Genomic DNA, 25,515 nt, shown 5'->3' with positions numbered 1-25,515 from the left:
GACAAACCCATCACCCAGGGATTTGTCTGGTCATCCAATGCTACACTCCCTCAAGGGCAATTATATCCATCCTTAGGTAAAAGGAAGATAGAGTTACCATAATCTTAACAAACTTGCTCTCGCATTAGACAGAGGCACAATTGGTAGTGGTTTAACCTGAGGGTCACCACGAGGGGAGAAATTGAGAAGGTGTGTCCAGTTCTGGAATTGCACCCACGCTGTTGGAATTGCTCAGTACCACAGCCCAGCTGTTCAGCCAACTGAGCTAACTGACCACCAAGGTTTCACTTTCTCAATCTCTCCCCTGGCCTGAGGTCTGCTGACTGTTGGGTCAAACCAGCACCAGTTGTATCCTCCTAATGAGAGAGCAGCCTAATGGTTCTGAGGTAAGGAGATTAAAACTGTGCACAGTACTCCAGGTGCAGTCGCTGACTGCAGTGAGACATCTTTCCCTCTGCATGTAAATCCTCTCACAATAAAGAACAACATATCATTTGCTTTCCTTTTTATTGCTGCACCTGCATGTTAGCTTTCTGTGAGTTATGAGCAAGAACATGCTTTGCAACATCAACACTTCCCACTCTCTCTCCAGTCAAGGAATACTCCACATTTTTGTTGCCCTCAGTTCGGTGGGTAATCTCACATTATATCCAGAGGATGATCAAACATTACAAGTGAACACAGTAATGTATTCAGATACAGAATCTGATCTCAATTTCAAATTAAGCCACTTTTATCATCACATCCAAACTTGCTCTGGTCCTTGGGCCATTTGTGTGTGTGGTTTTACAAAGAGCAGGGCACTTGTCCCTATAACGTCCCTGGCCTCATCTTCATTCGGGAACTATGCGGTGACATTGACCACAGTGTAGTGGTAGTGCCAATACATTTGGACCTGAAGGCCCAGGATCAAGCTTGGAATGAATAGTTTGAGTTATAAGGAGAGGCTGAATAGGCTGGGATTTTTTTCACTGGAGTGTAGGAGGTTGAGAGGTGATATCACAGAAGTTATAAAATCATGAGGGTTGTAGATTTGGTGAATGGCAACTGTCTTTTCCCTAGGGTGGGGTATTTCAAGATTAGAGGATGCATTTTTAAGGTGAGAGGAGAAAGATTTTAAAAAGACATAAGGGGCATTTTTGACACAGAGGGTGGTTCATGTGTGGAATGAACTGCCAGAGGAAGTGGAGGATGCGGGTACACTTATAACATCTGAAAGACATTTGGATAAGATTAGATTACTTACAGTGTGGAAACAGGCCGTTCGGGTCAACAAGTCCACACCAACCCGCCGAAGCGCAACCCACCCAGACCCATTCTACTACATCTGCCCCTTCACCTAACACTATGGGCAATTTAGCATGGCCAATTCGGTGGGAGGAAACCCACACAGAGAATGTGCAAACTCCACACAGTCAGTCACCTGAGGTGGGAATTGAACCTGGGTCGCTGGCGCTGTGAGGCAGCAGTGCTAACCACTGAGCCACCGCGCCGCCCACAAGTACAGGAGTAGGAAAGGTTTGGAGAAATATGAGTCAAGCATAGGCAGGTAGGGGCTAGTTTGGGAACATGGTCAGCATGGACTAGTTGGAGCAAAGGGTCTGTTTCCACACTGTATGACTCTTTGACTCAACGGGCAGAGAGCTGTGTCATAACATGTCCAAACAGGGGGCTGACTGGAAAAGGAACACACAGCATCAGCTGACTGTGTTTATCTTACCAGGTAGCTTCATCCTGCAACCTGCCCTTCTGTGGGTCTGTGTTGTTGGAATTTGGGAATCATGTTGAGACATCTGACCATTTGCACATAATGGTGGTGTTGCAGCATTTTTTACACTCGTAAGGTCAAAATCAGGTCCCTTCGCAGACCAACTCAATCCCAAAGAGCAGGCAATGTTACAGAGAGCACCAAATGCCAATCTCACCCTGACAGAATGCTGGGTATCAGCAGAAATGGTGCTATAGAAGTAATGAAAAAGGGAAGGAGTGAAGTTACATTTGTATAGTGCCTTTCAACACTTCAGGATATTCCAAAATACTTTACAGCCAATGAAGCACATTTGAAGTATAATTTGTAATTTAGGAAATCACAGCAGCCAATCAGGCAAGGTGGTAATAACCACTGTGCAGATCACTAGGTTGACAGACCTGGATTTTGTAGACGGCACCACCTCGCAGGCTGAAGAACTGTGCACACTCAAACACATGACCAGCAGTCTTGAGAGGAGTGCTGCCAAAGGTGGTCTACACATTGGCTGCAAGAAGACCATGACAGCGATGAGGATGGCAGCAAGGGCTTCCTTGCCCTGCTGTCGCATCAACATCAAACAACACTTCAGGACGTTGATAGCTTTGCCTCCTTGGAGGAACATCTTCAGGAAAGGGGAGATTGAGATTTAATTCCAATCGGGAAAACTAATTTTGCATGCAGTTGGTTTTCTAGTGACCACACTCAGCACAAACACCATCAGCACAACCATGGAGCTACAATAGCCACTGGGATGCTACCAACTACACACTCTCCCAGTGAGACATGGAGAAGAACAGAACCATAGAAACCTACAGTGTGGAAACAGGCCATTTGGCCCGTTGGGTCTGCACCAACTCTCTGAAGAGCATCCCACCCAGACCCTGCCCCTACTCATAGCCCTGCATTTCTCATGGCTAATGCACCAAGCCTGCACATCCGTGGACACTATGGGACAATCTCCCATGGCCGATCCAAAGTCCTGCACATCTTTAGATTGTGGGAGTAAACCGGAGCACCTGAAGGAAACCCGCACAGACACAAGAGAATGTGCAAACTCCACCCAGACAGTCGTCTGAGGCTGGAATTGAACCGGGGTCCCTGGCTCTGTGAGGTAGCTGTGCTAACCACTGAGCAACATGAGCAAAGGTGTCATGTAAGTTGGGCATCTTCCTCCAGCACAGCCAGATCAGATCCTGGGCATCACCTGGAGCGATTACAGTACCAATGAAGGAGAGCTCTACAGGACTGGTCAGTGGTGCCTAAAGGACAGTGTGATAGAGAGCGGGCAGAGGCTGGCTGTGCGGCTATTTCACCAAGGTACACCCTGGCAGAGCGCCAGCTGGATGTACACCACCAGGTGGGAAAACAAAACAAGGTTGGCCAAAAGTACCTGGCGAAGTACATTGAAGGAGGACATGGGGGAGCAGGACACCAGTGAAACTGCAGTGGAGGACAACGCAGTAGTCTGGGACAGTTGGCAGTGTCCCACACTCGAGCACAGGAATGGGGTCTATGTTAGTGACAAGGAGGGAACCACTGCCCTATCCTTTTGCATGTAAACTTTGGAAACCTGACATCCACCTGAGAGAGTAGATGGAGCACGCCCAATAGCACTCGGACAGTATAGCAGTCCCTCTGTACGGCATCAGCCTAGATTCCAGACTCTCCAGACTGGGATTTGAAGTCATGTCTCAGAGGGAATTGCGCCACGCGGCAATGATAGTTAATCTGGGGTTGCATTGACCAGGCAGTTGACTGGATCCCACCCCCCGACTTCAGACCACAGGACAGTAATACAAGCCAAGGTCTGAGAAACTGAGGAAGGGAGATATGGATAAGCAGGGTCACATTCTAATGAAGCGTTGCTACCTTCAGGACAGAGCGAGCAAAGAGAAAAAGTGGGAGACTCTATTTTTTTAAAAAATGTCTTTGGATACAGAGGAAGGAGCTAAAGAGAAATAAAGCTGTTGGAATGACCTCTGTAGAGCTAGGCACTGTGTCCAACAGGTGTGTCCGTACAGGGCAGCAGAGCCCAGTTTAGCGATGATTAGCCTCAACGAACTCAAAGACCTTCCTGCAATATTTGTCAACACTCAACAGTTTTTCACATAATGGGGACATTCCTTTCGGGAGCAGTGCCTACTCCACCAACCAGAATCCTCACAGGAACTTGCCAGTCATTAATCCTTCACTACGTCCACCTCAATCCACACCTGAGACCATTCTCCACAGAATCCCAGCTTTGCTAGACTAGCCTTACTTCGTGCTAGTGTAGAAGCATTGAGAACAATGGCCAAAGGATCAGTGAACTTGGTATTGACCTCAGATAGAACATTGTGGACCAGTTTGAGCAAGCTACAGGAACCACTCCAGTTCATCAGTGCTGCTGTCCACTCCCCTGCTGGAAGGCAGTCATCAGCTTAGAGTGTCACTGGAAATAAAGCCGGTGATCAGCCTTGACAAAGCCGTTTACAGAGATAATAGTGGATTTGATTCCCCAGTCAGTATTTTTAGCCACACCAATTCACATTCAGAAGGAAGATCCTCTTCACAAGTTCTAAACACATTCATTAACCTGTTCAATTGGGGCAGACCCAGGATGAATGTGAACTCATTAACCTTTGCACTAAAAATAGCACAGAGCCATTTGACACCCACAAATATTATCACCTGGCCTATTACCAACACACTTACAGGAAAAGTATACTGTACTTAGAATCAACTAGGCAAAAGTGAGGACTGCAGATGCTGGAAATTAGAGTCTAGATTAGAGTGGTGCTGGAAAAGCACAGCAGGTCAGGCCACATCCTGCTCTTCGGATGCTGCCTGACCTGCTGTGCTTTTCCAGCACCACTCTAATCTGTTTTTAGAATCAGTGCATTTTCATATTGAGTCATATGGTTTCAGTCTAAAAATTAAGTGTTAACTGTTCATAGTGATACGAACCCCAAAAACGATTAGATTTATGCAGTACATTTCACCAAGTGCACCACACCAATTAAATACCTTTGAAGCAAAAGCAGTAATGATCATTTTGAATCCAGCGGCCCCTCTTTAGAAATACTTTTGAAATGAAATTTATGAAGGACATAGACAGGATAAACAGGAAGACCGTATCTCACCGCTGGAGGGAACAATGGCTCATGGAGAGGGGGGTGGGGCAGCATAGATTTTAAGGGAAGGGGCTGGAGGTTTAAAGGGGAGGTGAGCTCACTCACTCACTCACCCACTCACTCACCCACTCACTCACTCATTCACTCACCCACCCACTCACCCACTCACCCACCCACTCACCCACTCACTCACTCATCCACTCACCCACTCAATCATCAAGAAAGTAGTGGGTATCTGGAACTTACTGCCTGTAAGGATAGTAGAGTCAGAAACCCTCCTAAGTATTTAAGAAGTATTTAGATTTTTGTGTCACATCATCATTGCTTCTTTTGCATAAAATTTTAAATTTTGTTCATCATCCTTTATCGAGCAGGATCACTTTCTCCTTATCTACACTGTCCGGCTCGCTTATGATTTTGAAAATCTCTATCAAATCTCCTCTCAGCCTTCCTCTCTCCAAGGAGAACAGTCTCAACTTCTTCAGCCTATCCTCGTGAAGTTCCTCATTCCTTTTGCCCTCTCTCCACTGCGTTCACCATAAAGTCATGCCCACAACCACACACTGTACTCCAGATGAGGTCTAACTGTGGGTTTACATAAACCACACAGACGGCAGCTCCCCACCAGTTTCTCCAGGGCAGTTTGAGACGAGGCAGCTAATATCGGCCTTGCCAATTATGTTCACAATCTGAAGATGAAGAAAAATGACCAAAGGGAGGGGAATTGGTGATTGTAACATGATCATATTGTGCCCTTCCCCAAACTCTCCAACTCCTATTCTACAAGTACACCCCCTCACCAAAAAAATTCCTCTGATGGGACATATAATATTCAGCACTGGGGTCGTAGATGCCTCATCAGGGAATCAGTCTTGTTTTTCTCTCCATAGTTTTTCTAGCCCTCTGGTTTCATTCTTACAATGACATTGTTAATTTTGATTTGATTTGAGTTATTATTGTCACATGTACCAAGGTACAGTGAAAAGCATTGTTTTGCGTGCTGCACAGGTAGATCAACTCATACAAAGTCCCTCAGGATAATCGAATGGAGTGCAGGATATAGTGTCACAGCTGCAGAGAAGCTGCATGGCGGGATTCACATTAAAATTTGAGAGGGTCCGATAAAAAATTTGATAACAGCTGGGAAGAAGCTGTTCTTGAATCTGGTGGTTTGTGTATTCAAACATTTGCATCAATGTTCTTTCAAATTTTGTTAATTTTATACCAAACTTTTATATCAATAATTATATTATTTTAATGGAGACAAACAGGAAACTTTTTCTGCCTTATCTCAATAGTTTCCAACTATTGCAGTGATTTTCACCTTCTTGGGGTGACCTGTCAGCTATAGATTACTTCCGACATCACGCGCAGCTTGGGGATAAATGACAAATTAGTTGTACAGGCTTTTCAGGACACTGGAAGATTATGCTTGAATTATTATAGCTGAGCAGGCAGACAGCATTTTAATTTAGGCCCCAGAATCATCTGAACCTGAGGTGATTAAAATTTTCATGATTATTTTGAGTGTTAGAATAGTTTATGCCTGACTGGAAGGACAACAGCTCCAACAATGCAGCACTCTCTGAGTGCTGCACCAGAAATAGTCGCTTAGCTCAGGTATTTGAGTCCTGAAGTGCAACTTAATCCTACAATCTTCTGATTTAGAAGCTGCAAGTGAGTCACCCTGAAACTTGACTTGTTGATGCTTAAAGATAGAAACTTACTGCTGTGCAGAATGCACTGCCTGGGAGTACATTGGGGGTAAATTCAACAGCAAGTTTCTAAAAGGGAATTGGATAAGATGCTGAGGAAGATAAATGGGATGCTTTCATTGGGTGAGCTAATACAAAAGCAGGGGTGTAATGCTGGAACTGTATAAGACACTGGGCAAGCCACAGTTGGGGTTCGGTGTACAGATCTGGTCATCACATTACAGGAAGGAGATATTTGCTCTGGACAGGGAGTACAGATGCGATTTACAATAACATCACCGGTGCTTGAAAGTCAAAGGAAAATTTGGATTGGCCAGGATTGTTTTCTTTAGAATGGAGGTGTGGCTTATTTTGAGGTGTACAAAATATTGAGGGCTTGGACAAAGTGGTCAGGGAGGACCTGTTTTTCCCTACCAGAGAGGGCATGGGTTTAAGGTGGCTAGTAGAAGGATTAGAGGAAAAATGGTTTTACAGAGGGGAGTGAATGCCTGGAATTCTCTGCTCAGTTTGGGAATTGACCTAAAGGGAAAGGGAACCTGGGTCTGCCCCTGCAAGGATAAGACCATAAGAAACAGGAGTGAAAATAAGGCCATTCAGCCCATCGAGTAAACTCCGCCATTCAATCATGGCTGATGGGCATTTCCACGCCTCTTACCCGCACTCTCCCCGTATCCTTTAATTCCTTGCAAGATTAAGAATTTATCAATCTCTGCCTTGAAGACCTTTAACGTCCCAGCCTCCACTGCGCTCCATGGCAATGAATTTCACAGGCCCACCACTCACTGGCTGAAGAATCACTTCCGTTCTAAATTGATCCCCTTTAATTCTAAAGCTGTGCCCATGGGTCCTAGTATCCCTGCCTGACGGAAATAATTTCCCAGCATCCACCCTTTCTAAGCCATGCATTATCTTGTAAGTTTCTATTAGATCGCCCCTCAACCTTCTAAACTTGGACATAGACTAAGGGCTAGGAAATGGGATTAGAATGGGGTGGCTAGTTTATTCAGCCAACACAGACATGATGAATTGAATGGCCTCATCCTCTGCTGTAACTTTTCCATCGTTCTAAATACTTAAAGGGGAAATAAATATAGGGTGGGGGAGTACAGCATTAATCGATATTTATTTCAAATAACCATTGGGCACAATGGAATGAATGGCCTCATTTTGCATCATAATATACAGTGGCAATGAATTTTCAAATCAATTGAATACAAAACCAAATAAACTATCGTGCATAAAGGCGAGGGGGTTTAAAAGATTTTTAAAATTGTGAGTATAAATTGAAAACTTAAGGCTGCTTTCCTTGGAGTTTGATTGATGTGTCCAAATTCCTGAGGGATCTGGGCGGCCAATAGGGAGAATGTGTTCCCATTGTCGAAAGGATTGAGTTAGTGACACGTTGCAAGATGAATTGAAACATGGTACTGCCGTTTTAGTTTTCCTTTCAGCAGTCCTCCTCCTCCTCTTTTGTTTGTTACAGACACAGAGTTACGCTGGTAGCTGGAATGACCACACTTGCTAATGAAAGATCATCAAGTGTTCCCCGTTATTGCTACATGGACAGTATCACAACTCAAACTTCACCACTCCCCCCACACCAGTACGACCCCAGTCAATGTGCAATAATGAGACCAGAAGACACAGGAGCAGCAGTAGGCTATTCAGCCCATCAAGTCTGCTCCACCATTCAATGAGGTCATGGCTGATCTGATAATCCTTAACTCCACTTTGCTGCCTTTTGCCCATTAGCCTTCATAGAATCCCTACAATGCGGAAGCAGGCCATTCTGCCCGTCAAGTCCATACCAACTCTCCAAAGAGTAGCCAACCCAGACCCCTCTATCCCTATAACCCTGTATTTCCCATGGCCAATTCACCTGACCTGCACATCTTTGGACTGTAGGAGGAAACCCATGCAGACACAGGGAGAATGTGCAAACTCCACATGGCTCAAGGCTGAAATCGAACTCAAATCTCTGATGCTGTGATTAGGCTTGATTCCTTTCCTGATTAAACGTCTATCTCAGCTTTGAATACATTTAAGATCCAGCCTATACAGCCTTCTGAGGTAAAGAATTCGACAGGTGCACTACCGTTTGGAGAAGAAATTCCTCCTTATCTCCATCTTAAATGGGTGACCCCTTATTCTGAGATTATGTTTCCTGGTCCTCGTCTCTCCCAGAAGAGGAAACAAACTTTCCACATCTATCAATATCTCTCAATTCTGATAAATGTCTTGGATGTTCCAATAAAGTCAGCTCTCATTCTTCTAGGCTCCAATGAATACAGACTCAACCTCTTCATCCTCTCCTTGTAAGAAAATGCCTACACTCCTAGTTACAGTTAAGAAAAACTTCTCTGGACTACATTCAACGCCAGTATATCTTTCTATTTGATTTGGTTTATTGTAGTCACCTGTACCTAAATTCAGTGAAAAGCTTTGTTTTACAAGCAGTACAGGCTGATCATAGCAGACAGGGGCACACAGATCATATGATGTTCAGACAAAGTGGGATATACAAGGTCCTTAGATAAAGGGCCCAGAACATCACAAGATTCCAGCTGAAGTCTGACAAGGATTCTGAAGAAGGATTCTAATCTCAAAAGGCTAACTCTGTTTCTCTCTCACAGATGCTGCTGAGTTTCTCCAGTAATTCCTGTTTTGATTTGTTTCACATTTCCAGCCTCCACATTTTTTTGTTTTATTTTAATAGATTAACTAGTTTCTTTATTCATCATGGGATGAGGGCGTCACTGGCTAGGCTAGCATTTATTGCCCATCCCTGATTGCCCAGAGGGCAGTTAAAAGTCAACCACATTGCTGTCACATGTAGGCCAGACCAGGTAAGGATGGCAGTTTCCCTCACTAAAGGACATGAGTGAACCAGATGGGTTTTCCAACAATCAACAATGGATTCCTGGTCATCATTTGATTCATAATTCCAGATATTTCATTGAATTTAAGTTATACCATGGTAGGGTTTGAACCCAGGTCCTGGGAAGATGACCTCAGTCTCTGAATTAACAGTCCAGCAATAATGCCACTAGGCTGTCACCTCATCTAAACAAATGCCTTGTATAGTTTTAGCAAGACCTCCTTATTTTCATACTCCATTCCCTTTGAAATAAAGAATGGATAGTGGTACATTATAGAATCATGCAATTCACCCCAGAAGGGTTCCAGCAGAGAATGAGGCCACTCTGCTCTGCTTGCTCATGCAGAATCTCTGAAAGAAATCACTGCCAACCCTCCAGGATTGCCCTGGAATCTCTAGCAATTGAAATTTCCGTCACAATCAAAGCTTAGGAAAAATATCAGATGTCTTTCAACATAACTATGTTTCCTTTTCAATAAAGATTTTGCTAGTTATTAAAGTACTGGTGATGATTCATTGTGATTAATCCAAATTGGCTAACACAGAATCCATTTCATTTCCAATTGGTTGCAGACAATAATGAGATGGACCAATGGCACAGAGTGGCAGATTGGTGAGTCACCTCAAGGAATCATAGAATCCCCACAGTATGGAAGCAGGTCAAATAAATCCCACCCAGACCTAACTCCCTACCCTATCCCAGTAAACCCCGCATTTCCCATGGCTAACCCATCTGATAATACTTGTAGACTATGGGCAATTTCTGCACTGGTTTCCTCCCACAGGCCAATCCATCTAACCTGCACATCTTTGGCCTGTGGGAGGAAACCAGTGCAGACACAAGGAGAATGTGTAAACTCCAGAAAGACAGTCCCTGAGGCTGGAATTGAACCCGAGTCCCTAGCACTGTGAGGCAGCAGTGATAACCACTGAGCCACCATGCCATCCCCGAATGTATGAAACCAGAGCTTACCATATCTAAAGATTTTGTTTTTGGAGGCTTTCTATTCAATTGGGTTGAGTGCCTTGGCACAAGAGCTGTCCTTAAGAATAGCAGTTCAAAAAGGGGTTATGTAATAACGATGGGAATGGGGTGGGAATCAATGAAGATAGGCCACTTTGAAAAGAAAAGGAAGCAATTCTGAAAAGGTGAGGAGTGACGAGAATAATCTAATCAGGCTGCTTCCTGCCCCAGCAAGATGTGAGTGAGGAATCAAATGGCATCAGCCTCACAGCTGATTGCAATTGTGCTCCTGAATGCCATTATGCAAGCAAACCTGCAAATCCCGTTACTTAACGACGTGTAAAGTATCACACCTTCATGAAAATGCGGAAGGTTTGTGTATTGCAGAGCTGCTGTTCCCATCAGATGAAGAACCTGCCATTGACGAAGGACATAATAATGGCAGGTCAAGACAAAGGGAAGAATTGACCAGTGCTTTGTTCGTTTGCTGGGAACAAGCTGACAGTGCTGTGTTCATTCAATATTTTATCAGCATTGAGTGCAAACGTGAGGCAGTCATGGGAAAGATTCATTTAATTCTCTCATTGCGTCACAGCTGGAGAATTGATAGAATCCCTGCAGTGTGGAAACAGGCCATTCTGCCCGACAAGTCCGCACTGACCCTCCGAAGAGCATCCCACCCAAACCCATTCCCCTACATTTCCCATGGCTAATGCACCAAACCTACACATCCCTGAACACGATGGGCAATTTAGGAAGGTCAATTTACCTACCCTACACATCTTTGGATTGTGGGACAAAACCCACACAGACACAGGGAGAATGTGCAAATTCCACAGACACTCGCCCGAGGCTGGAATCAAACCTGAGTCCTTGATACTGTGAGGCAGCAATGCTAACCGTTGAGTCACCATGTGTACCACACTTGTCAAAGTGTACACAATGAGAAGATTCAGAGAGAGTGCAGGGGGAGGGACTCCAGTTACATGTAGAATTTACAAAATCTCCCTTGTTTCCTTTAGAGAGGATAAGGCTAAGGTGAGCTGGGAGTGATAAGACTAAGAGTGCCCTGGGAGGGCTCAGAAGAGGGGTCACTGGACTGAAAATGTTAACCCTGTATCTCTCTCCACAGACATTGCTGGAAAGATCGAAAATAGGAGCAGGAGTAGGCCATTTGACCCTTCAAGCTTGCTCCACCATTCAATATGATCATGGTTGATCATCCAACTCAGTCCCTTATTCCAATTCCTCCCCCTTTGATCCCTTTAGCCCCAAGAGCTATATCGAGTTCCTCCCGAAAACATTCAATGTTTGGTCTCAACCATTTTCTGCGGCAGAGAATTCCACTCTCTGGGTGAAGGCATTTCTCATCATCTCTGTTCTAAATGACTGGCCCTGTATCCTTCGGCTATGATCCCTAGCTCTGAACTCCTAATAAGGGGGAAAATCCTTCCATGTTTATTTGCCCTGTTAAGTTTCTCCAGGGCTTCCTGGTTTTATTTCAGGTCTCCATATTTTGTATGTTGTACTGCAGTAAATAAAGGTATTTTGCCTTTACTTTAAGGTTAGGGGGAGATTTAATGGAGATCTTCAAATTTCCAAGACATTTTGATAGAGTAGATAAGCTGAGTCTGTTTCCTGTTGGAGAAGAGAGAGTAAGAATACAGATTAAGATACCTGAACAATGAACCAGAGTGAGAGAAGGACCAGTTGATCTTATGCAATGGGTGGAGATCTGGAATTCTGTGCCTCCTGAAACAGATTGAACATAGGGACAGGAGTAGGCCATTCAGCCCCTCAAGCCTGTTCCATCATTAAATGAGATCATGCCTGACCTGTCACCTCACTCCTTATACAAAGAAACCTCGATTTTCCGAAGGACACGCACAGGCAGTATTTCGTTCAGTTAATCAAATTCTGGATAATTGAATGCTGGATAATATTGTTTAGCTAAGCATTGGGACCTTGCGATCTTGTCAAATAATCTGATATTTGGATAATCGAGGTTCCTCTGTACCCGCCTTTAGCCCATATCCTTTAACACTATCATTTAACAAAAATGGAGCTATCTCATATTTACAATTAACAATGACTGGACAGAAACTTTCAAATCCAGATAAATATATGAAAAGGGAAAAGGATAATAAAGTTATGGAGCAAGAGTAATGGAGGTCTTGAGGAGGTAGTGTCCCTGCCTCTGAGCAAACAGGTTCAAGTCCCACTCCAGGACCTGACGGTCAAGGGAGGTGCATTTGGTGCCAACCTGTAAATCCTTCCAACAAGTGCCACCAGCAGCTGGCAGGACTGGGAGGTTGTCCTGGTCAGCCAAGTGACATCTTCTGTCTCTATCCATAGCTCCAGACTGTAAGGTGCTTGTAAACGTTTATGTTGCCAGAGCAACCAAGAGTTCATTTGGTGTAGTTGGCTGGACAGGCGCTGTGGATCAAGTTGATGCCAACAGCTCAAGGTTCAATTCCAATTCGAACTAGGATGGGTTTGGGCTGTGGTACTCAGGGTCACTCCTGCATTCAAACAGAAAACTAAAGAAGGTAATTTGTGGAGAGGACGGAGGGAATGGGACTAATCAGCTGTTCATTTCAAAGACCAGACACAAGTACGGTTGGCCAAGTACTCTCCTGCTGAACTTGAATTATTCAGTTTAACATGGACCATTCAGCACATCTAACTTCTGCTGTTGACTATACTGTACATGAGTCTCCTGCTGTTCCATCCATCACACCCCAATCATTTAACAAATCTTTCTAACTTCTTATGATTAGATTAGATTACTTACAGTGTGGAAACAGGCCCTTCGGCCCAACAAGTCCACACCGACCCGCCGAAGTGCAACCCATCCAGACCCATTCCCCTACACCTAACACTGCGGGCAATTTAGCATGGCCAATTCACCTGACCTGCACGTTTTTTGGACTGTGAGAGGAAACCGGAGCACCCGGAGGAAACCCAGGCAGACACGGGGAGAATGTGCAAATTCCACACAGTCGCCTGAGGCGGGAATTGAACCCGGGTCTCTGGCGCTGTGAACCCTTTCTGAGACATGCCTTAGTGTCACACTAAAGAAATATCAAGACTTTCTTTAGTGAAGATATCAGATTATATTCAACTGTAATGATAATGTACATACATAATTAATAGGAGCAAGTTTAGGCCATTCTGGCATTGAGTCTGCTCCATTTTAGTAAAATCCCAGCTAATCTTCCCGCTTAACTCCAAATTCCTGCACCAGCCTTCTTTCGATTAATTTCATTAGTAGTCAAAAATGTTTGCATGTAAACACTTAGATTAAGTTCCCCTCTCTGTTGCTTTGGTGAAAGGTTAAGCAGTGAGTTTACTGAGACTGGCGAGGATTGCAAGGCTCTTCTCTGTCTCTCTGCCTTCTCATCTATTTCATCTAGCAGGTCGCTGTCATGCTCTCTGCATTACTGAATCGGAAACTTGAATGGAAAAGACCTCTGTTAAAATATTTGGAGTGAGGAATTTGATGCAAGCATTTTAAGCGTTTTTGTAATGTCAACGACAGTATTAATCAGTCATGAGCCCAGCAAGGAGGCTATGAGGTTGAAGACTTCCTCACGCATACCCCCTCCAGCTTGAAATCCATTAAGCTTTTGCTACAATTTTTCTGTCAGTTTAAGAGTCTATTAAACTGGAAAAGAGGAATCTTACTGTCCTTCCTCAGGGACAATGATTTCATCGAATGAGAAGCAGAGTCTCACAACGGGGAGGCTTTGAACTTGATTGAGATGTTTCATGTAACCATTTACACATTGTAAATCAATTCGACCTTTCTTCATCAACCAAGATTAACCACAAACTTTAGTTTTTTAATTCAATGGCCAGGCCATGTAGTTGACCTATGAAGTTGGCATTGGTGATAGTCCTTTAGTTTTGAATTGCTGTTAATCAAGCTATTCTAAATAAATAAATTTGAAAACATTTTGGAAAGAACCACATTAAACTTTAAACTGTTGTTACATAAAAGACAGACAAGTATAGGCAGCAGATCATTCTCCTTATAGACTGTTAGTGAGCCAAGAGGGGTTTATTCTTACAACATAGCTTCATGGTCACTTTTTGGCTCATGACTTTTCACATATAGCTTGGTGGTAACCCCTTTGAGTTGGATCATTGTGAATTCCAGCCCTGCTCAAGAAAGTTGAGCCAAAATCTAGGTTGACAATAAACTTAAATTTAAACTAAGCTTGGTAGTTAACTGTCAGTCATCACTTAGCTGGTGCATTCTCTGTCACAATGCCTTTACCAATTACACTCCTTTCTCACACAGTGTAAAAAGACATTATTCCCCTTTACAATGGTGATCTTGCAAATTGTCCTGATAAATGTTAAGACGAAATATTTTGTCAAATCTTTTTCAGCAATATTTAAGTACTGACAATTTAGTACAGTTTTAAAGCACTGTCACTCCTTCAGGTAGAAGTATTATGAGGACTATAATGAAGTAACTCGGGGAATTCTGGAACAGAAACAGAATTTGCTGGTGAAACTCAGCAGGTCTGGCATCATCTGCGGAGAGAAAGCAGAGTAAATGTTCCAAATCTGGTGACGCTTCATCAGAACTCTTAGTTTGTTTCAGATCTCCAGCATCTGCAGTTCATTAGTTTATGCAGGAGAGTCCTTCGTGGAGTCTTACCCAATAGTTAGCCCACAGCAAACATCAGTGAAACAGCTGATCACGTTATCTTATATAAAAACTGAAAAATGCGTCAAATGCTCATGCGGTCAGGTTATATTGGTGTGTTGCTGATGACCTGAAGTATTAACTCTCTTTATCTTTCCACAGATACAAAATGAAGCAGAGCAAGATAGCAGACAAAGACACATCCCTCCCCGACACAATCGATACTCTGAATGCTCAGTTTGAGCAGAATGCCAGCAGCGCGGTGACCCCTGCCCCGGATACACCCACTCCCTTGGTCACCGCTGCAGACGTCAGGTCAGTCTTCCTGGGAGTCAACTCAAGGAAATCGACGGGCCCCAGACCGTCTCCCCACCCGAACACTCAGATCCCGTGTGGACCAACTGGTGGAGGTATTCACCGACATCTTCAACCTCTCCCTCCTACAAGCCAAAGTCCTCACCTGCTTCAAGAAGGCCACCATCATTCTGATACCTACAAAAGCACATGCAATGTGCCTTAATGACTACCACCCAGTGGCTCTGACCTCAATAATCAGGAAGTGCTTAGAGAGGCTGATCATGGCCCACATTCGCTCCGGTCTTCCAGCATGCCTCGATCCCCTACAATTTGCTTACTGATGTAACAGGTCTACAGCAGGCACCATGTCCCTAGCCCTGCACTCATCCCTGGAACATCCGGACAACAAGGACACCTACGTCTGACTCCAGCTCATCGACTACAGCTCTGCCTTCAACACCATTATCCCCTCCAGAGTGATCTCAAAACTCTGTGACCTTGGTCTCAGCTCCACCCTCTGCAAATGGATCCTCAGCTTCCTGACCCACAGACAACAAACAGTGAAGGTAGGTAACTGCACCTCCTCTTCAATAACATTCAACACTGGAGCCCCCCCAAGGATGCTTCCTCAGCCCCATACTGTACTCCCTGTACACCCACAACTGTGTAGCTAAACTCCAAATGAATGCCAATTACATGTTTGCTGACAACGCCATTATGGTAGGACAGACATCAAACAACGATGAGTCAGAATACAGGAAGGAGATGGACAGCTTGGTGATGTGGCGCAATGGTAACAATCTCTTCCTCAGTGTCGGCAAAATGGAGAGCTGGAGAGGGTGGAGAGAGTCACGTTCCTCAGAGGGACGATAGCCGACAATCTGTCCTGCACTTCCCATGGTCAAGAATGCACAATAACACCTCTTCTTTTTCGGGCGGCTCAGGAAATTTGTCACATACATAAAGACCCTCACCAACATCTGCAGATATACCATTGAGAGCATACTGTCCAGGTTCATCATGGTCTGCCCAGGACTGTAAGAAACTACAGAAGGTGGCGTGCACAGCCCAGACCATCACAGAAGCCAACCTCTCATCCCTGGACTCCAGTTACACCGCTCACTGCTGCAGAAAGATTGCCAAAACCATTGCATCCTGATAATGATCTTCTACAACCTTTTCCTCAGGCAGGAGGTACAGAAGCTTGAACACACACACACACACCGGCAGGTTCAGGAACAGCTTCTTCCTGGCTGTTATTAGACTGATGAATGGACTTTTTAGCCTCAATATTACTGACCTTGCTAACGTTGCTCCAGCCTGGCACACAGCCTGTGCAATGTAATCTATATGCCTCTGTCTAAGTCTTTTTGATCTGTACATCCTTGCTTACTATGATCTACCTGTCCTGCTCATAAACAAAGCTTTTCACTGTACTTTAGTACATGTGATAATAAATCAATCAAATCAAGTCAGATGCTGCCTGATCTGTTGAATATGTCCAGCATTTTCTGTCCTTTTTTTATTTCAGCAGTCCAGCATCTATTGTCTTTTGCTTATGAGTTTATTGCTATGTGGAAATTAGCTTCGGACATTATAATGGCAACTACTCCTCAAAAGCAATTAATTGATAGTCAAGCGTTTGGGACACATTGAGGTTACACAAACTGCTATGTAAATACAAGTTCTTTCTTTGAAAAGCCATTGTCAGATTAATCTCATATGTTACCATGGGAAATAAACAGAAAACAAATGGTCGCAGGAAATATTATGGAGGGTGATTGAATCATAGTTAATAGGTTTCAATGAGATAAGGGAGATCCAAATGGGTTTCGGGAGAGAATTTCAGAATGGTAGGTCAAAAGTCACCAATAAAACTGGAAACAGAAGCAGCAGGAGGCCATTCAGCCCCTCAAATATATTAAAGTATTGTCAATCCATATCTTAAGTCTGTTTGATAATGTAACCATTTCATGACACACATTCACTGGCAGCAAGCCAATCATTACAAACAAAGGGGAATAATTTCAAGACTTGCATCTTTTTGACCTTGGGGAGTCGATATTACTTTCTCCATGGCAATGCCTCAACCAATCAGACTTGACTTGCTGACCAATTAACACCCTTTGATTTCTCCTGTGTTATAAATTCTTGTGAGTGAAACTTGGCATTCTTGTGTTTTTGTCCTGATGAGGGTGGGATATAAAATCCCAGATTCTGAAGATCAGAGCTGAAAAAATGTGTTGCTGGAAAAGCGCAGCAGGTCAGGCAGCATCCAAGGAGCAGGAGAATCCTGAAGAAGGGCTCATGCCCAAAACGTCGATTCACCTGCTCCTTGGATGCTGCCCGACCTGCTGCACTTTTCCAGCAACACATTTTCAGCTGGGACATTAAATCTCCCAACAATGTGCCTTTGCTTTGGGTGAGATTCACCTTGTGTGTTAGTGGGTGCCTGGCATTCCATCTTAATTTTGTGTATCCATCATAAAAATTCTATTAATCTTGTTATCAAAAGGTTTAAATGAACTGTAAAAGCTGAAGAACTTTATTTTGGGATGTGCCTGGGGCAGAGGGAAAGGGTTGCAGATTTACACACAACACCCCCCCACCCCCACCCCGTCTTTTATGAAAGAATTCCCAACCCCCAAAATTAAAAATAAGTCCTGACTCAGAATCACAGGAGTGTTGCAGGAGGAGGGCATTCGGCCCATCGTGTCTGTTCTCGGACTCCAATCCATAGTTCCTTTGCCCTGGATTGAAGCCCAAGGGAAGGCCAAAAATGGTTTGGAGGGGGCAAAAGGTCGTGAGAGCTCCCTACCTACCCTGCCCCTGTGTTCACTGCCCTTCTGAAGTCAAAAATCACACAATACCAGGCTATAGTGTGATTTTTAACTTTGTACACCCCAGTCCAACACCGGCATCTCCAAATCATGACTTCTGAAGTCGAACAGTCTCTGTAGACCCAGCAACTACAAACCATAGCAGTATCAATCCATCTCCCGTGACTCTTGAGTTCTCCAGTTTTGTATTTTCGGAAATTGTAACAAGTTTAGACTTTGTAGCTTTTAAACTTGTCCTCTCTGGGGCTCCAGGTGTCTGTGTGTGTGTGTGTGTGTGTGTGAGGGTGGGGAGGTTGCAGTCAGGTCAGGATTTGATCTCCCAGTGTTTAATCTTCCTCTGGTTTCCAGCAAGGCTTTCACGGAGAGGCTTCCAGTCAATAGTTTGAGAAGCTGCACCTTGCTTGAAAAGGCAGGAAGAGGACAGGCGTGTGCCTCCCAGACCGAACTCTCTGCGGCTGCGGAGAAATATATTCACCTTTCTTTAAAAAAAAACAGCTCGTTTTACAGAGCATTTCGAATCTACCCAGACGTGTAGATCCCTGAAGAAGGGCTCATGCCCGAAACGTCGATTCTCCTCCTCCTTGGATGCTGCCTGACCTGCTGCGCTTTTCCAGCAACACATTTTCAGACTTGTAGATCAGCCCCACTAACTAGCAGAAAACTTCCAGGCCATTCAGCCCCCATTCTGCGGCTCTCTCGCTCTGTACTAGCCCCCCCCCCCCCCCCCCTTTCCCTCAATTCAAAGTTGCTCCTAAAGACTTAAAAACAACTTTTCCTCGCTGCTAAATAACTCAGTTCCTTCCCTGGAACAATGTTTCCCCAGGAACAGTGATTTATTACAGGAGGAGCAGGCGACGGGAGCTAATTTCCGCCGGGAGGCGAAGGGGTAAGAGATTTAAAACTTTTTTGATCAACCCGGTTCTTGGAGGCTTTGTAAATTCTGGGGGATAGTTTACACATGTTTAATGACAGCGCCAGCTCAGAGCGCATCAGACCTGTGTTTTTGCTGGGGGGGTGGGAGGGGGTGACGGTGTTACTATACTGGAGAATATTTTAAATTAAGGAGTTATCCCAAAGCACCCAGTTTTGAAACAAATAATCCTGGATCAAATCCGGACAACAGATCAGTACTCCCCTTCGCTCTTTGTAACTAACCTGGGGATTGGAGTGTGGGGGGGATGAGTTTTTGAGGACATAAAAATGCACATAACTGTTCCCGTCGACTTCCAGCTGCCTCAACTAGGCACGACACCCCGATTCAAGTTTATATTCAAGAATAAAGAAGGAATGGACTCGGATTCCTTCTGTTCAACACTCGCCCACTTTCAGTCTTTTGGTTCCAAAATGTGAGTTAGAACTATTTCTTGCCCCCCCCCCCAAAAAAAAACAAAATTCATATTTCGAGACCCTGAGTTAATTTTTTATTTTAAATCGTGGACTCCAGCCAGATCCAGATTTGCACCTCGCAGGTCGCTGCTCACATTCCACTCTGCGGGTTACAGCAATTCATTGATCTTACACTTTTAAAAACACGCTTTTGTTTTGGTCCACTCTCCCCTCAGTCAGCTCACCAGGTCGTTATTGTGCAACCTACAAGCATCTGGGAAATTGGGAGTCTGTGAGGGGTTTTATTCTTAAAACTAATTCTTTCTAAATAGAAAGGCACATACAACGCTGAGAATTCTAGGGGACAGTAAACTCGAAATTCATTCTGCCCCTCTTTTTTGTTGTTGGAAGTTCAATGCAACATTTTTTTAATTTCCTACCTTCAGTCCCGGGGTGTCTGCACAGAGATTTCTTCGTGGTTTATTCCAAATCTAAAGGAGCCCATCCATTCTGGAGTCACTACTGAAAGTTGCCTTCTGATACACAGCCCCACTCTGTCTCTGCACTGAGTTCATCTGAACACCACTCTCTCTCTCTCTCTGTCTGTCTGTGTAGCGGCAGGACCTCGTTATATCGACTCCATAACCTCCTTTGAAGTCCAATGATGTCAGGGGGTTATTAACATAACAAAGGCGTCGCTGATATAGCGTTTTTTTTAAACAGAAAAAAGCGAGGTGGGATGTTTGGTGGAAAGAAATTCCATAAACCCCTCTCCTTTCACCCCCATCCCCCTCCCCTCCCTGCCCGTGCCTCATCTCCACAACAGAGTCAAGGTAGCTTTCCCCATTCTGCTTCCGAGCAGTTCGGGTCTCGCATTCAACCGGGATCCGAGACTTGGAGTGAAGTCGTTCAAACGCAGGCCCCCAGTTTCGCTTAATCAATGCATTTTGGTAACTTTTTTTTGCTGTTTAAAAGTAACGCCAATCCCCTGGAAGAGCACTTTGCAAGAAACAATGGCTTAATTGCCTGTGATGTCTGTCATTTGAGTTTCTCCGAGTGTTATAACCTGTGTGAAAGAAAAGCTGGAAATCAGAAAGAAAAACGGAAATTGCTGGAGAAACTCAGCAGGTCTGGCAGCATCCGTTGGAGAGAGAAAGCAGAGTTAACGTTTCGTGTCCAGTGACCCTTCCTCAGAACCTTCTGATTTGTTTGTGTGTTTTTCTCTCCTGTGTATCTGTGTCACTCTGAACCCCACGCTGTGTCTCTGTGTCTCTCTCTCTCTCTCATCCTCAACCTCTGCCACTCACTGTGCGCTTGGAGGTTATACTGCCAGGGTTCGCACCAGTCTTATTTCCCCCTGTCGCTGAGTGGACCCTTCAGTTTTTGCTTATCTCTTGTGTATCTGCGTTCTACCCTCCCGCCGGTATTTGTGTCTAACAGCTCACTTGCATTTGTACGGCACCTTGCGTTTATGTAGCGCCTTTCACACACATCTAGCCCCTCAATCGCTTCACAGGAGCCCATACAAAACAGAACTTGACACCGAGTCCCTTAACGTGATCCCAAGGAGGCGACCGAACATAATGATTCGGGTTTAATGTCGCCTTTGGGAACAGAGCCAACAACAAAAAAAAACTTTGCAACAGCTCAAAGCACTTTCTCTCTCTCTCTCTCTCTCTTCAGGTGCCGCGGGACGGTATTGGAGACGATTGAAACTGTTGTTAGACTAGGTTTATGCTTGAAATATAGAAACTCCGAGCAGGAGTAGGCTATTCGGTCCATTGAGCCTGTCCCACCATTCCATCTGATCATCCAACTCAGTCCCCCTTACCAGTTTTTTTCCCCACACCACTTGATCCCTGTAGCCCTAAGGACTATATCTAACCCCTGTGAGAAAATATTCAATGTTTTGGCCTCCAATGCTTTCTGTGGCAGAGAATTCCACAGGATCCCCCTCCCTAAATGGGAGGGGGTGGGGCTGGGTGAAGGTAGCTGGGAATGCTGTAAGTAGATGAAGGTGATTGGTTGGCACGGGGGGGGGGGGGGGGGAGTGGAATGGATAGGTGGGAAGGAAGGTGGACAGTTCAAGAGGGCAGTGCTGAGTTGGAAGGTTGGATCTGGGTTAAGGTGGGGGAAGGGGAAATGAGAAAACTGGTGAAATCCACATTAATCCTGTGTAGTTGGAGGGTCCCAAGGTGGAAGATGAGGTGTTCTACCCCCAGGCATCGGATGATTAGGGAATGGTGGTGGACAAGGCCCAGGACTTGCATGTCCTTGGAGGAGTGGGAGGGGGAAGGGGAGTTAAAGCGTTTGGTGACAGGGCGGTGGGGGTGATTGGTGTGTGTGTCCCAGAGATGTTCTCTGAAACATTTCGCAAGTTGGCGTCAATGTAGAGGGGACCACATTGAGAGCAACGGACACAGTAGATGATGTGTGTGGAAGTACAGGTAAATCTCTGTTGGATATGGAAGAAGCCTTTGGAGGTGAGGGGGGAGGTGTAGGCGCAGGTTTTGCATTTCCTGCGGTGGCAGGGGAAGGTGGGGGAGGGGAGGGTGGTTGGTGGTGGTGGGGGGGTGGGGGGGGGCATGGACCTAACAAGGGAGTTGCGGAGGGAATGGTCTCTCTGGAACACAGCTAGGGATGGGGAGGGAAATATATCCCTGGTAGTGGGGTCTCTTTGTAGGTGGCGGAAATGGCGGAGGGTGATGCGATGTATCCAGAGGTTGGTGGGGTGGAAGGTGAGGACCAAGGGGGTTCTGTCCTTGTTGCAGTTGAATGAATGGGGTTAGAGGGAAGAGGTGCAGGAAGTGGAGGAGATACGCTGGAGGGCATCGACCACATGGGAGGGGAAATTGCAGTCTTTAAAGAAGGAGGCCATCTGGGATGTTCTGTGGTGGAACTGGTCCTCCTGGGAGCAGATGCAGCGAAAGCAGAGGAATTGGAATAAGGGATAGCATTTTTACAGGAAGCAGGGTGGGGGGAGGTGTAGTCCGGGTAGCTGTGCGAGTCGGTGGGTTTGCAATGATGTCTGTGTTGAGTTGGTCACCGGAAATAGATATGGAGAGATCTAGGGAGGGGAGAGAGGTGTCTGAGATGGTCCAGGTGAACTTGAGGTCAGGGCAGAAGGTGTTGGTGAAGTTGACGAACTATTCAACCTCCTCTTGGGCGCTGATGCAGTCATCGATGTAGCGGAGGAACAGGTGGGGGGTGGTGCCGGTGTAGCTGCGGAAGATGGACTGTTCTATTGTTTTCAGCACTTGTAAAACCTTGGTAAACTTTAGTAACACTTCCTCAGTAAAGTAAAGCAAAAACAGTCCTACAGGACCATGGAACTGCTGTCTCATGAGAGAGCAAGAGAGAAAAGAAACCAATGATGGTTTACCCGAAGGGTCACCACACCTCAGGTGAGGGGAGAGTCATAGAGTCATGGAGTTATACCTCAGGGAAACAGACCCTTTGGTCCAACTTGTCCATTGTGACTAAGTTTCCCAAACTAAACTAGTCCCACATGCCTGCATTTGGCCCATATCCCTCTAAACCTTTTCTATTCATGTATCTGTCCAAATTTCTTTCAAACATTGTAACTATATGTGCAACTACCACTTCCTCTGGTAGTTCATTCCACATGCAAACCACATTCTATGTGAAAAAACTGCCCCTCGAGTCCCTTTTAAGTCTTTCTCCTCTCACCTTAAAACTATACCACCTAGTCCTTCATGGTAATCTCAGCTGATGTTGTTGCATTGCAAACTAGTCAACCAAGCTAACCAATCCCCTGTCCCTCCAAGGCTGATGTATATGTTCTGGCAGAACTCTATATGATGTGTGGTACAGTGGCTCAGTGGTTAGCACCGCTGCCTCACAGCGTCAAGAGCCTGGGTCCACTTCCAATTCCAATTGAGTGACTGCCTGTTTGGAATTTACACATTCTCCCCATGTCTATGTGGGCTTCCTCCTACAGTCCAAAGATGTGCAGGTTCGGGTGGATTGGCCACGTGGTTATGAAGCTGGGGTGGGATGCTCTTTGGAGGGTAAGTGTGGGCTCAGTGGGTCAAATAGGCTGCTTCCACATTGTCGGAATTCCGTTCGATGACAATAATCCTGATGTGGTCAAATCTAAGATTTGAATGACTCAGTAACATTATCTTCCCATTAAACTCTAGTTTATTATTTTAAACACCAAACCATAAAAAATGAGTGCTCACTTCTATCTTTTCAATATTGCTATTTTTATAAACAATGAAAGATGCTGAGCCCTTGATCGGAAAAATGTATGTTAATAATCTTTTTTTTGAGCATTCTGTCGCGGACTGGTTGGGCCTGTGTGTGTGCTGTCCATTTAACTGAATCAAGTTTGTGGGAAATTACATGGACGTACAAAGAGTGTTTATGAAACAGAAGTCTGTATATTGACACTTTCTGTGACGCAGATACCTGACTTCATCATTGAACTTTCTTCAGCAGCTAAATAATTTGCAGAATTTGAGTCTTCTTTCTCCTGGCTCCAAGTGAGGTTTGAATTCTGGTGGCTGTTTATTCTCTAACTCAACCTCATTCATGACCTTCTCACTCTGGGTAATTGGGTCTACCGCACTAATGTAACTCCGTCCTTCTCTCATCTGCAGCCGTTGAGTTATCCTCTATTTGTACATTATGAGGAGATACTGGATTAATGGGCTTTGCATCACAACTTAGAGAATTTGACCATTTCAAGAAATCCAGTACCAACTTACACTCTCCCTAAAGTTTTAACCTTTAAGTGTCCCAAATTTACCAACATATTGGCCTGCATTGAGTTCTGATGAAGAGTCACTGGACTCGAAACGTTAATTCTGCTTTCTCCTTTGAATGCTGCCAGGCCTGTCGAGTTTTGCCAGTAATTTCTGTGTTTGTGTAGGCCAGCATTTTGCAGTCAGCAATGAAGTTACGGCAGTCCACAAAGAATGCTGCCTGCAAAAATATAGCATGCTCTCTGATGTGACTTTTCCCCTTCCCTGGCGTTAATTCAAATCTGGCGTCAAGTCAAGGGGACCCCCAAATATCCAGCCACAGTGGTATCATCAAGTGAGGGAAGCAGACAATCACATTGAAGTATTCTCACTGGCAGCAAAGCAGGAAAAATCAAAAGTACTGACAGTCCATCTCTTTCCAATTTCATTTTGAAAAACCTGAAATTAAGTTTAGAGCCTGTAGCTCAGTTTGTAATACCTTTGATCTTGTCTTACAATGCTTCACAATTGAGTTCAGGACCTGAGCATAATTACCAATTCAGGGGCTCCGTTGTTGTTCTGAGAGAACACTGCACCTTTGGATCTGCCATATCTTTCAGGTGTGATGGTAAACTGGACCCCATGTCTGTCCTCTCAGAAAGATATCAAAGATCCCATTCTCTTTGAAGAAATGCAGGGAGAATCATCCCAATGTCCCAGCCAATATTTATCCCTTAATCAACCTCATTTAAACAGATCATCTGCTCACCTTTCAAACCCTTCTCTACCATCTAGGAGGACAAGGGCAGCAGATAAATGGGAACACCACTACCTACATGTTCCCCTCCAAGCCACTCACTATCCTGTTTTGGAAATATATCACCATTCCTTCAGAGTAGGTGGGTGAAAAGATGGAATTCCCTGTCTAATGGCAGTGTGAGTGTTCCTACACATCAGGTCTGCAGCAGGTCAAGAAGGAAGCTCACTACCACCATCTCAGGAGCATGGGTAATAAATGTTTATCCAGCCAGTTCTCTAATAAGAACAAATTTTACAAATCACATTACTGTTTGAGCTTGCTCTATACAGATTGATTGCTACCCCTATTGTGTTTCCCCTCATGTCTCCTTGCTTCCTTTGTCATTCACCTTAAATCTAGGCCCGCTCATAGAGTCAGAGATGTACAGCATGGAAACAGACCCTTCGGTCCAACCCATCCATGCCACCAGATATCCCAACCCAATCTAATCCCACCTGCCAACA

At 44.9% G+C, this 25,515-nt stretch overlaps 1 protein-coding gene across 1 annotated transcript in view; it reads right to left on the bottom strand.

The window, feature by feature from the left end:
* Positions 1 to 20,118, bottom strand: part of wnt11 (wingless-type MMTV integration site family, member 11) — a 92,176-nt gene extending 72,058 nt beyond the window's left edge. The window contains exon 1 of the mRNA XM_043692808.2: positions 19,984 to 20,118. The gene's annotated coding sequence lies outside the window, so the exon portion shown is untranslated. The remainder of the gene's footprint in view (positions 1 to 19,983) is intronic.
* Positions 20,119 to 25,515: the final 5,397 nt, after the last annotated feature.

This window comes from Chiloscyllium plagiosum, unplaced genomic scaffold (assembly GCF_037043375.1).
Source record: "Chiloscyllium plagiosum isolate Xiang-an unplaced genomic scaffold, Cpla_swu_hap1 HiC_scaffold_6, whole genome shotgun sequence".
NCBI classification, from domain to species: domain Eukaryota; kingdom Metazoa; phylum Chordata; class Chondrichthyes; order Orectolobiformes; family Hemiscylliidae; genus Chiloscyllium; species Chiloscyllium plagiosum.
This window is presented reverse-complemented; position numbering and strand designations above follow the sequence as displayed.